The sequence below is a fragment of the Emydura macquarii genome, unplaced genomic scaffold (genome assembly GCF_026122565.2).
Source record: "Emydura macquarii macquarii isolate MOO-44397 ecotype Brisbane River unplaced genomic scaffold, CSIRO-AGI_Emac_v2 contig_369, whole genome shotgun sequence".
NCBI lineage: Eukaryota > Metazoa > Chordata > Testudines > Chelidae > Emydura > Emydura macquarii.
The window spans coordinates 481,459-494,644 of NW_027130506.1; positions in this window are offsets into that span (position 1 = coordinate 481,459).

Sequence of the window (13,186 nt, forward strand, 5' to 3'; positions counted from 1 at the left end):
GGCTGCCTATACAGAGGCAATCACACCACAGAGAGAGGAAGGGATAGCTCCTCTCCATACTACTTCAATGAGAATTTTTCTTCCAGAATAAGGAGTTCAGAATCAGTCCCATGTGAAGATATGAATTAATGATAATAAAGGATGGATTCTTATCTGGCATATATGGTTGAGTGTCAAACATCCAAAACAATAACAAAGGAAAAAGCAATCCATCTAGCCAAGTGACATTTATCTATCAGGCTAAACTATTTGGAAAAGAAAATTTATGTGCCAAGGTTATAAAGATGCTAAAAGACACTATTTAATTATCCCTTAGTTGAGCAGAGAAGTCCAAAAAGAGCATGATATGGGACTAATGGACCAGCAAAAATGCAAAGTACCATTCAGCACTAAAGTAATTGGGCAGAACACAGAAAGAGACCAGGATAAATGATTACTTCATTTATTTTGAAATTAAAGGGCAGGATAAGGCAGTCACTATCATAGAATTATTAAGGTAAAACTGGCTAATCAGCACAATTTAAATGTAAAGATGTCATCCAATGCCTACTAATTTGAGAAGAGCATAAGATAAAGTAATTCACTGTAGCTTTAACAATCACATCATACAGATCACTGTTTTAGTCAAAGAGATTCCTAATTTATTGTAGCCTTGGTTTAATGCACTGTCTTGTGTGTACTAGCAATGAGCCTATTTCAGAGGGTTCAGAGCTTGGGTTCAGTTCAGACAAAAGTTTGGATGCTCTAATGCTTTGAAACTTTCTCAGCTTGCCAACAGATCCCATGGACCTTCTTTCCCACACATTTTTTCCATAGAAACCATTTATTTGCTTTTCCACACAACTCCTGTCCCCTACAGGCCCACCCTCTCCAGTCGCTCACTGAAATAGGGCCCACCTCCTCCTGCCTCCTGGGCTGTCTTCTTGAGGAGAAAATGTGGTTGCTAGCTAGTATCTTCAACATGGGTCTCTCATTTTCAAAACCCAGAAACTCCCTACCAGAATCTGTAGTCTCTTCCAAGAAATCTACTCCTCCTTCCACTGACTGAGTCCTGGTCTACACTTACCTGGAAATTCAGCAGCAGACAACGGAAGTTATGCAAGCTATTCTGCGTAGTTTGCATAACTCCCGTCGACTGCTGTGCTTCCCTTCTGCGTGGCGTCTTCACTGCACTGCGCCGATGGGAACCACGTTCCCGTCAACACAGTGCTACGCCACTTGAGGCAGTGGATTTATTGCGTCGACTTCCTGATCGATTGAGCGGGTCTACACTGACGGCTCAATTGATCAAGATAGATCGATCTGACAGTGGCAACTTTACCGCCATCAGTATAGACATACCCTGAGTTGTCTGTAATCTTTCCTCCATGTTCCACTGATTTACCACTTTCAACATGGATTTTCAACTTTCTAACTCCATGGGTGCAGCACGGAACGCCCTGAGGACACAAGATCCTGCTCTCTGTTCCTTCATGAACAAAGCCGACTGGATGAAATTTTTCACCCAAAAGTCTTTTATTTGTCAAAAAAATGCACATTTGGGTCTACCTAAACATATTCATGTCAAATTCAGTTAATTGTTTTTGTTAAAAAAAAATCAGAAAATAAATCAAAATGTTTAGTTTTTACATTTTCAAAAAACATTGATTCTTCAGTTTGAAATGATTTTAGAATATTATTTTAATTTTATTTTTTGTAAAAGATTTTTAAAAACCCCTAAAAACAAAACATTCCTTTTCAGGTCAAACAAAACATTTTGTTCAACCCAAAATGAGTTTTTGTTTTCCTTTTTTCTTTTTTGTTCAGCTACCAAAGAGAAAAATCAATTATTCACACAGCTATACGACAAAGCTTTTGAATATAAGAAATAAGGTTTGTGGGGGAAAAACGGGGGTAGATATTCTTTTCTTCTGTGTTCTTTTGCCCATGAATTGCCCTTGAACATTCCTATTAAACATTCCTATTAAAAAGTCTTGCAAAGGTTTGAGTTGCCTTGAGCCTTCCTCACAAATAAAATCTTATTACGGGATCTTTTAGTAAATAGCTCAAGTGTTATAAAATCCTAGAACAACTACTGTAGCTCTTGCAGTCCACAGGCAATAATGATTTGCTTATTGAAAAAGTATTTAATATGCCTTAAATTCAACCTAACATGCCTGACTGACAGACTGAAACTTCATTTACTGATATTACATCTTGGTTGTGACATTGAAATGTGGCATCTCTTGAGACAAAAAGCCTTACGGCCTGTGCATTATTTGCTTAATCTGTTATCAGTGACACTTTGTTTCTTCTTATATTTAACTGTGAGTTGCAGAAAAACAATAAGTTTATGCTTTCCATTGATGGACATGATGTTATGTAATGACTGCCAGGCTTTGCAATTTATTAGCAATAATGCATCTCAATTGTATAATATTTGAATGAAAAAATAATTGCACAATAAAATGACAAATGGAGAACATTCATATTCCAGGCTATTATCCAAATAAAAGTTTAGGAGGAAGAATTGTATAAATACATAGATGCAGACAGACAGATAGAAGGAATAGGATAAGACTCAGATGACATAAATAATGATTTGCTGGCAAATTTTAAACAGAAGATTTCCTTTAAAAATTTCCCCTTCAGTGGGTGATACATGTGACATTCTCTGAGTCCAATGTTCTATCCTGCATCTCCTCAAATCCACTATTTCCATACTGTCTCCTGTACCACCCCCTCAGAATTTCAATCCTTCCACCTCCACATCTAGCCCAATACTTCTTCTACTCTGTTGCTCTCTTCCCTGTGCTTTATGACGGCTCTTCTACGTGGTTTCCCTTTCTGGCAGCAGCAGCAGTAGAAGATGAGTCCTCTTGCAGCCTCCACCTGGGGAGCAGGTCTCATTTGCTGATAGGGTGTGTGGCCAGGTGATGGGTCAGGTGGAGAATGGACAAGCTTCGTTCGATTTTTCTGGAGTCAATAACTTCAATACAAGCAGAGGTAGGTCAGCACTGAGTGCTTATGCAAATCTCACCCAAAAGTTTTATGAAAATACTATACAATATGTGATTCACAGCATAAATATATGTATTCCTCAATTGTAAAAGACTGTCACATAGTCTAAAGTGTAAGAATTGTAATTCTGTAATTTGAACACACTTTATGTATGTTTCTTTCAGCTGGCCTCACCTTGTACTGGTCTGCAACATAGCGATCTCCATCAGCTCTTCCTCGGGTAAAAACACATGAGGATGGTACCGTGAGTGCTGATGGATGCTATTTGGTGTGAATTAGGGAAGGCCTTGATCTGGAAAACCAGATCCAAACACCTTTCAGTTATGAAGAAGTTTGGATACAGTTCAGATTCTGGATCTGTATTCTACGACTCAGAGCTATCTCAAATTAAAATGAGGAAGCTGAATGATAAACCCCAAGGAATCTGTAATAATAGTCCAAAGCACTACAGTTTAAAGTTTTGTGGATGTTCTCTATTGTGGTATTTTAACTTATTTTTAATCAAGACAATTTAAAGAGAGATATTTACAAAGGCATTTTAAAATGGAAGCATCCTGTGACTTTGAGCATCTATCCCATTTGCACTCATTTTAATGCAGATCTACTTAAACGTATATGATTTTAAATGAAAGGGCAAGAGATTGAGCTGTGGCTACACTGCATTCTATTGTTCTGTCATGTCAGTTTAGGGTGAAAGATAACATTTTCTGTGCCTGTAAGATTCTCTTAAAAATTAATCTTTGTTGCTTATTACACTTCTATACATGCTTTGTGTGGGTGTCAGTCAAGGGAGAATATAGATAGAGATTTAATTTTTTCAAAGACACGAGTTTCTAAAAATTTGAAAAGCTTCAACACCATAATATTTCAGGGTCATTGTCTATTTGCTTTTTTTGCTGCGTGTCTATACATGTGATGCTGAAAAACTTCAACTGGCTGTAAAATAAATGTTAAATTTTGAAAATATATAGGACCAAAGCTTTAATTTATTTCGTTAAAAATTGGAGGTGTGACATACCAGCATACAAGCCAGACAAATGAGTAGCTATGTCACCCCTGTCTTCCAATGAGTTACAGATGAGCCATCTGGACCACTCGCAAATAGCCTTCCAGCATGCAAGCCACACCCTGACTGTCTGTATGTAACTGCAGCCTACCAGCCACACTTGGGTTACACTCTCACCAACCTTTGTTATATTGCTGGTGACTCCAGCACTCCTCCTGTCTTAGATATTCCCCCAGAAATGTGTGTTTTGTACTGCCCAGCCCTCTCCTGGACAATACAAGTTATATTAAGTCAATTATTTTTTTAATAGAAATAATATGCACACAACTTGCTGCCCCAAATGGAGTTTCCCAGGCACTTCAATTTAAACATGCTGGATAGATTAAACAATAAAATAAGTTTATTGACTACAAAGAGATAGAGTTTAAATGAGTACAAGTAATGAGGCATAAAAGTCAGAAATGGTCACAAGAAAAATAAAAATAAAATGCAACTGGTGCTTTACTTAACAAACGGTTAAATTCTAAGCAAAGTTTGCACACCACATACTTTCATCAGCCTTATTGACCAAACTTCTCAGGTCATAACAGCTGCTCCCAGAGTTCAACAAAGGCTTCCTTTGTTGCTTGAGGTGCAGAGAATGTGATGGGTAGGGAGATAAAAAGGGAAAAGGGGTCCCTTGGGATGTCTGTCCCTCCTTTTTATAGATTCACTCTTCCTCTTGAAAAACATTTCCACTTGGGTACCAGGAAACAAAAAGGATATGTGGAAAGATGTTCCCTGCTGCTTTTTCCTCACCTGTTTGAGCTTCCTTTTTTCCCTTACTCTTTGATGACTGTTTACTGCTTAAATGCAAATCAAACAGAGCACACATTCCTGTGTTTAGGACAGACCTGTTTGCCAACCTTTCTTTGGGTATGGCTGGGTGTTAATAACATCATACAAGGAAATCTTATAACTTCACATTCAATGTTGCCATTTTATCAGAACAATAATGACCAGCAACTTATGAGTTTTTAAATGTTACCTTACAAGGCATACTTTGTTCAAAGATTATTACAATATAATATAGGTTGTGAACACAAAGGTGCATACTGTTGCAGATGAATTTTAGGAGTTGATTTTATAAGCTGTATTAACAGCAGTGTCACAGATACCATTCTGAATTGCTGAACTTCTGAACAAGCTACACAGAAACAGGTAATGTTTCTAATTATGCTCCAAGCACATCACCGTCAACACCAATGTACATACCAAAGGGATATTAGAAAAATGAGGACTCTAACGCTGACCTTTTTCTACCATATGCCAGGAGTATGCATTAATGAGCTCTTACAACATTTAAACTATATGACCATATTCTTGTGGTTTTCTGAGTTTTCCCCATACTTTTAAAACAGATTAATAGGGGGGATACATGTAATTTGTTATTTTGAAATAGCTGCCCCGTTTTTCTAGTATCTTCAACCCTTCTGGAAACATGAACTTACCTTTCCATTTCCTGTTTTATAAATTATATATAATTAATATATAAGAACATTATATCTTTAAGAACTATCAGATTGTAGAACTTCCTGTTATAGTAAACCTAGAGCAAGTGTTGCAGATGAGATCCAATCAGTAACAGAGAAAATTAGATAGATAGATAGATTAACAGATAGATTGATTGATAAATATTAAAGAGACATCAAATGGACTAGATATCTACTCTAGTCACTTTCAAATAATTGAGATCACTATACTTTCAGGCACTATATTTGTCACCGAGTCTTCTTGAAAATGTTTGTGGTTTCACAGTGACATTTTCCTGTCTGTAAAAATATTTTTCAAAATGAAAAGAAGAAAATAGTGTTTTCTTCTGAGCTTTTTTCAGTAACAGTAATTTTAGTTGTAACATATGCCAAGAGGAGGTAAAAACATTTCAGCCAGAAGTGTAATTTTTAAGTTGTTGGTGCCCCTGAAACCAAATGGTTCATGTATGCACTGTGGCTTCAATTTGAGAAGATTTATGAATGTACCAACTTTGAGCATGTGATTTTCCATTGAAATCATTAATCATGTGCATACAGTTAAGCATGTGCATAAGTATTTACTGATAAAGTGCTTTTATTGTCTCTAGGTAATTATTAGGGCAGTCAAAGGATTAAAAAAATAATCGCAGTTAATAGGGAGATTAAAAAAAGTCATGATTAATTGCAATTTTAATCGCACTGTTATAATAGAACCAATTTAAATTTATTATAAATATTTTTGGATGTTTCTCTACATTTTTATAGTCATAGAATCATAGAATATTAGGATTGGAAGGGACCTCACAAGGTCACCATCTCCAACCCCCTGATCAAAGCAGGACCAACCCCAACTAAATCACACCAAGCGGGTCTTAAAAACCTCTAAGGATGGAAATTCCACCACCTCCCTAGGTAACCCATTACAGTGCTTCACCACCCTCCTAGTGAAATTTTTTTCATAATATCCAACCTAGACCTCCCCCACTGCAACCTGAGACCATTGCTCCTTCTTCTGTCATCTGCTACCACTGAGAACAGCCTAAATCCATCCTCCCTGGAACCTCCCTTCAGGTAGTTGAAGGCTGCTATTGAATCGCCCCTCACTCTTCTCTTCTGCAGATTAAACAGGCCTAGTCCCCTCAGCCTCTTCACATAAGTCATGTGCTCCAGCCACCTAATCATTTTTGTTGCCCTCTACTGGACTCTCTCCAATTTGTCCACACCCTTTGTGGACCCAAACTGATCCAAAACTGTAGGGCCCAAAACTGGACACAATATTCCAAATGTAGCCAGTGCTGAATAGAGGGGAATAATCACTTCCCTCAATCTGCTGGCAGTGCTCCTACTAATGCAGCCCAGTAGCCTTGTTGGCAATAAGGGCAAACTGTTGGCTCATATCCAGCTTCTTGTCCACTGTAACGCCAAAACTGATATATTTTCAAATATATTGATTTCTATAAAGTGTACAGTGCTCACTTTATATTATTTTTAATTACCAATATTTGCACTGTAAAAAAGATAAACAAAAGAAATAGTATTTTTCAAGTCACTTCATACAAGTTCTGTAGTGCAATCTCTTTATTGTGAAAGTGCAACTTACAGATGTAGAATTATTTTTACCTCAATGCACTCAAAACCGAAAAAAAGTAAAACTTTAGGACATACAACTCCACTCAGTCCTACTTCTTGTTCATCGAATCATCAAGAAAAAACAGTTTGTTTACATTTATGGGAGATAATGCTGCCCATTTCTTATTTACGTCACCTGAAAGTGAAAACAGGCATTCGCATGTCACTGTTTTAGCCAGTGTTGCAAGGTATTTACTTGCCATATATGCTAAACATTCGTATGCCCCTTCATGCTTCGACTTGTAGGCTCTAAAGTATTAATAATAATTCTACATATGTAAGTTGCACTTTCATGAGAAAGAGATTGCGCTACAGTACCTGTCTGAGGTGAATCAATTAATGAAGCATTAATTGTTTTAATGAAGCATTAAATGAATTTACCACCACAACATTCCTGGTACGTAGTAAATCATTATTCTCCCCATTTTACAAACAGAGCAGAGGCACAGACAACCTGACCAAGATCCTTTAAAGTGATGATAAGCTTCCCATTGATTTCAATGAGTTTTGGATCAGTCCCAGGGAGATTAGGTGACTTCCTCAAGGCCACACAGGAAGTCTGTGGCAGAGCCTGGAAGTGAATCCAGATATCTTGAGTCTCAGTCCATTCCCTTAACAATGAGACTATCCGTCCTCTTTTTTTCAGTTAAAAACTCTAGCAACATTATATATAACTAAGGTTAATTATATTTTATACTTTATATCAGAAAAATCATACTAATTTCTCACTTAAATCATGAAAAAATACATAAAACATAAAGAGCATAAATGAAGTCAGGAAAGGACCTTTAAATTGCATATCAACATTTTTTGAAAAATGTCTTTAATATTGTATTCTTATGAACTCATACAAATCTTTTCAATCCTTTAATGAATTTGGTTGCTTATGAAGGAAGCTATGTCATAAACCTGTATTTCAGCTCCCATTTGGGACATCTTCTAAAGGTAAACATGCACTCTTATGACTCAAACTGGCACTTCAGTTCCAGATTGGAATCTCCAAATAGATGGGAGTGTGTTCAGCTGTCGCACTGGAGTGATGGAGTCACTGAGTTGAGTGGATCTGTAATTGTGTAGCATCAGTGTAAAGTGAGAGCAAAATCAGATGCCAAGGTAGCAACAATCTGCATGAATAAAATCAATGTCTTAACAGAAGAATAATTTTGCCTTATTTTAGGAAATGTCAATTGCCAGAGATGGCCAAAATAGGGACAGGAAATGGTTTTCTTCCTACAGATTGGGAATAAGCTATATGAGAGAACAGGAAATTAGAAAATATTTGTGTCTCTCATACAGAATGGCATTATTTGGTGGTACATGGTGTACATAGACTTGCATGTGTAAAGCATGTCACACAGGTGCTGTTTGGCTGTAGAATACCAAAAGCTAGTGACAATTGGGTAGATGTACTATGGAGGGATAAGCTTCAGCTTCAGAGTTTACAGTGGACACATGTTATGCTGAACCCCATGCAATGCCACAGTTGCTGTTGATTTTAACAGACTTTCTCACATGGAAACAGAAACCAGTTGTAGCGACTTAGACAGAGAATCTATGTTAGGCTAGATCACAGCAACATCAGTATATTGTGTTTAGTTTACGAGTTATTCCTTTGAATCAGTGGGAGATTAAAATCAGCCCACTTTTGAAAGTAAGTCCACTTATTTCGGTGCCTAAGTAAGAATATAGATGCATAATTTAAGTCATCCTTCTTGGGCGTATAATATAATGTGTGTATATTTTATACTTGTTTAATAATAAATGTGATAAATCCTGAGACCATTTCATAAATTACATTTATCAGGCACCTGTGACTGCCTCACCTGCTCTCTGCCCATTAATTTGTGTCTGATAGGGCTTACTCTAGCATTACAAATCAATGTATCAGGAAATGTTTCCCTTTTTCTTCATTTATTTAGTGTTAAACCAAGAACTGGAGATATTCAGTCCTGGACCAGAGACAGTGTTTCAGTCCAATATCGCCCTGGTTGTTCATGAATTAAGAAGTTAAAGAGAAATACAGTAAGACATTTCAACATAACAGATAGCCTAAGAGACAGCTCTGACATGTGGCGTTTAAATGATAAAATGTCTGTTTGAGAGAATTATAGAACATTTGATATCATCTGTGCTATATTACTTTTCCTATCAATTTTAATTTAGAATGCTTCACCCTTGACAGAAGGTCAGATTCATGGAGTGAACAATAAACCAATGGTCTTATCTAAATTAGGTGATGATTAGGTGATTTTACAGCTTTCTCCCGTCACTAGTTTAGCATAAAAATAGCGATATCCTCACTAATGCCTTTATCAAGAATCATGTGCTGTACTACAGTGTTCAGAGTACTGAAGATAAACTGAAGTACTCAAAGTTATTTCAAGTACAGTGGCGGTCTCCTAATAACATGCTTATTTATCTTCTAGGTGGCTTCATTACCTAAACGCAGTCACACGTGCTGTCTATGTACAAAAAGCCCATTTTGAGAAATCATTGAAACACAGAGAGGAAGCATGGACCCCCTTCACCACCCCCATGAGAACTGTGGAATTCATTTTAGCTCTGGTGGTACTTGGGTGCCTGCAGTTAGAGGGCTACTTAAGCAACAGTTCTGAGGAAGAGGACGGGTGGGGTCACATGCAGGCCTCTGGCTTAGCCGCTGCTGGAGATTCCGGAACCTGACCAGGAGACCCAGGTGATCGGGAAGCCATCTGATGAACATGTCGCCAGCCCATTGTCTGAACCCATGAAAGGGGGATGCTGGGGAGAATAGGGCAAAAAATATCAAGAAGTCTGAGGCTGTGAGACTATAGGAATCTACTGTGGCTGAATAAATTTAAAATGGGTGTTTAAAGGTTTCTTTTCTGAAAATCTCTCAACAGCTGGACAACACCTTTGTAGAGACCCTGAAGACCCTGGACAGCATTAGATCAGAGGACATAGATGAAATAGGCCCAAGTTGTTTTTGCTCATCCCTAGACAAGTTGTTCAAGAGGATATTGAGAGTAAAGTTGAGGATGGATATATGGCTTTAAGAATGTCACTAGGTATATGTGATGTTCCCCTCTGCAGCCTGAACTGGTGTATTGCTGTGTCACCCCAATCCCTCACTCCTGGAACCCATCTTACCCTGTCCCACTGTGTGAACCCCCAATCCTGTGTCAGTCCAAACACAGGCTAAAGCAGACAAGCTGCTCCTAACTGAGTGAGTGAGTGCTTATGGTCAACCACTATTTATTATGCAATTGTATGCAATGGTATGACCCTCAGTCCCTAGTTGCAACCCTGCGAACTGTCCCCTGTGCACTGCAAGCTCATTGGTTCATCAGTTTATCAAAGAAATTGATATGCACCTGCCTTGTCACTTCTTATGGAGTCTCTACACACCTTAAACCCATTCACTGCTTTAGATAAAACAAACAAACAAATTTATTAAGTACAGAAAGATTTAAAGTGATTATAAGTCAGAAGAAAGCAGGTCAGATTTGATTAAGATGAAACAAAAAATAAATTGCATTCTAAACTAAGCTTAACACTTTCAGCAACCTTACAAACTCAAAAACTCTCACCCCAGGCTGGCTGGATTCCTTCAGCCATGCCCTCCCCCTGTGATCAGCACTTCAGTTGCTTGATGGTATTTGTAGATGGAGGTAGACGAAGAGAGAGAGAATAGCAAAATATCTCCCCATTTTAGCATGTTCCTTTACCCTCCTCTGGGGCCTTGAGCCCCCTTTCAGGGTCAGGTGACAAATAATGTCCTTGTACAGCTTCTTCCATACCTGAGTCAGTGTGAGTATCTCCTTATCAATGCTTAGGCTAGTCCATTGTTCCTGGAAAAGCTGGTTCGTTTTATGCATGCCTTAGTGAGGCGCAAAGCAGCTCTTCAGCTTTGTGGAGTTTAGCCTAGATCTGTCTCAAGCCATGAGACACATATTTGGGAAGATTACATAATGAAGCTTCATAACCATACGCATGACATTGAAACAAACATATTACTATAACAATAATGTTCACTATGCCATGAGCATTCAAAAACCATATTACATGACGAACTTTGCATTAAACAATACACAGTTGCACTATAAGGGTGAACATGAATGATATACAATTATGCCATAAGGGTGTACATGGGGGTGCAGTGTGTCACTGCATAGAACTATCTAAGCCTGTGTCACACACGAGCATCTTGGAGTTATGCAGTCAATTACATGTGTTTCTGTTCATGGTACCCTTAAACATTGCCTTCGGGAGAAGCTTTTTGAAGATTGCAAGGGGTGTGTGATAGACATGGTAGGCCAACGGCATCATGATTGTGTGAGCTGGACTTCACAGAATATAAACCGCAAACGCAAAGCTCTTTGTGTTGACCTATTTCTGGAAAGTTATTAGATGCTATTATTGCCTTAGGTTATTCAATTCAGTGCAATGTCTATGATTAACCCAAGAAAATTTAGCTTAGGGCAGAGGTCCCCAACTGTGTGATGTGCCCCCCTAGTAGGTTGTGGGGGACCATTCGGGGAGGCACAGCAAGGCCCAAGCCAGTTACCATGGGGATAGGCGGGGAAGGAGCACCACCAGGTCTCACTCTGCCCCGAGCTCTGTTCTGGACGGTCCTGCCTCCTGGCAGCAGCCCCAACCCGGCTTCTGGCCCTGGCCCCCAGCCTTAGCCATGGCCTTAGCGCCCGGCCCCCCACCTGTGGCCATGGCATCCAGCTTTGGTTCTCAGCCACAGACGTGGCCCCCTGCACCTGGCCTTAGCCTCAGCTCCCAGCCCCTCAATTTAGCCAAGGCTCCTAGCCTGGCCCCCCCACCTTGACTCCAGCCAGGCCCTGCTCACAGCCCCCCAGCCACATCCCCAAGCCCAAGGGCCCCACTCCTGACCTCAGCTCTGATTGCAGCCCCCGCCCCCAGCCTTGGACTCTGACCACACCCCTGCTCCTAGCCCCAGCTGAGGGGGGTTGGAGAGGTGCAGACAGTGGTAAGGGGGGGTGCAATGTAGAAAGTTTGGGGACCACTGGCTTAGGGGGTAGCCTTGGTAAATGCCACACAAAGACCTCAAGATCCTGATGGCATTTTAACCAAAGTTCCAAACCGAAGGATAACTGCTTAATAGTTTATATTGACCACCTGCTCTAGAGAAGAAGTTACAAAACCATACATAAAAAAAAGACTGCTTGTAAGAAATCTAAAAGGATTGCATTGGAACACATCTGACATAAAAAAATAATAAAAACTTATCTGTAAATAAAATATATATTGAAAAGGCATGTGTGTCTATCTGTGTTTCTGTTACAAGTTCTGTATGGGCCTTACATAAAACAGGGGGATATGAAGGGACCCATTGGTGCTTTCAAGGACTGACTGTCTTTTAAATAAAATAGTTTGTGAGAAACCTGCTTTTGTGTCTTTAAGAAAAGAGACCTATTTTACATCAAAAAGCAGAAATGCCTGTCATAACATCCAATAGGGAAAAAAAGTCTTGTGTTTAAAATAAAGCAAAAGCTGTTATATATATTCATCAAACATGCAGGTTGGAGCTATGTGCTTGAGAACAATAGCACTGACTCAAATCCATTGAGCTGAATTGGGGCCTTTGTTTTAAACACCCTCTATTGAAATGGCATGGGTAGCTCTATTGCCTTCAGTGATCATGTAAATACTAGCACAGATGTACTAATCTCCCCAGGATCCTTTAATACCCCATCAAGGTTTAAGATATTATGCCTTGTCATAGCTAAAAATTATCAGTAATTAAATTTGATGAATGTTCAGATTTGGGCAATCAAGGTGACTCCCAAAGACAGGGCCTGAGACATGTTTATTAAATAAAAACCTTTAAAAGGGTTTATTGTTTAAACTGTCTCTGACCATTGAAAAAAGCCATGAAAAAATTAAAAATAGTTTATTTTCAAAAGTAAATCCTGTTCTACCCCAAAATTGAAAAGTTTCAAGGTGCCACAAACCTCCAGCATATTTACAAAAACAAGAATATGTTGTAAGAACAAACTCCTCCTTATCACACAGTAAAAAGCTAAGGGTA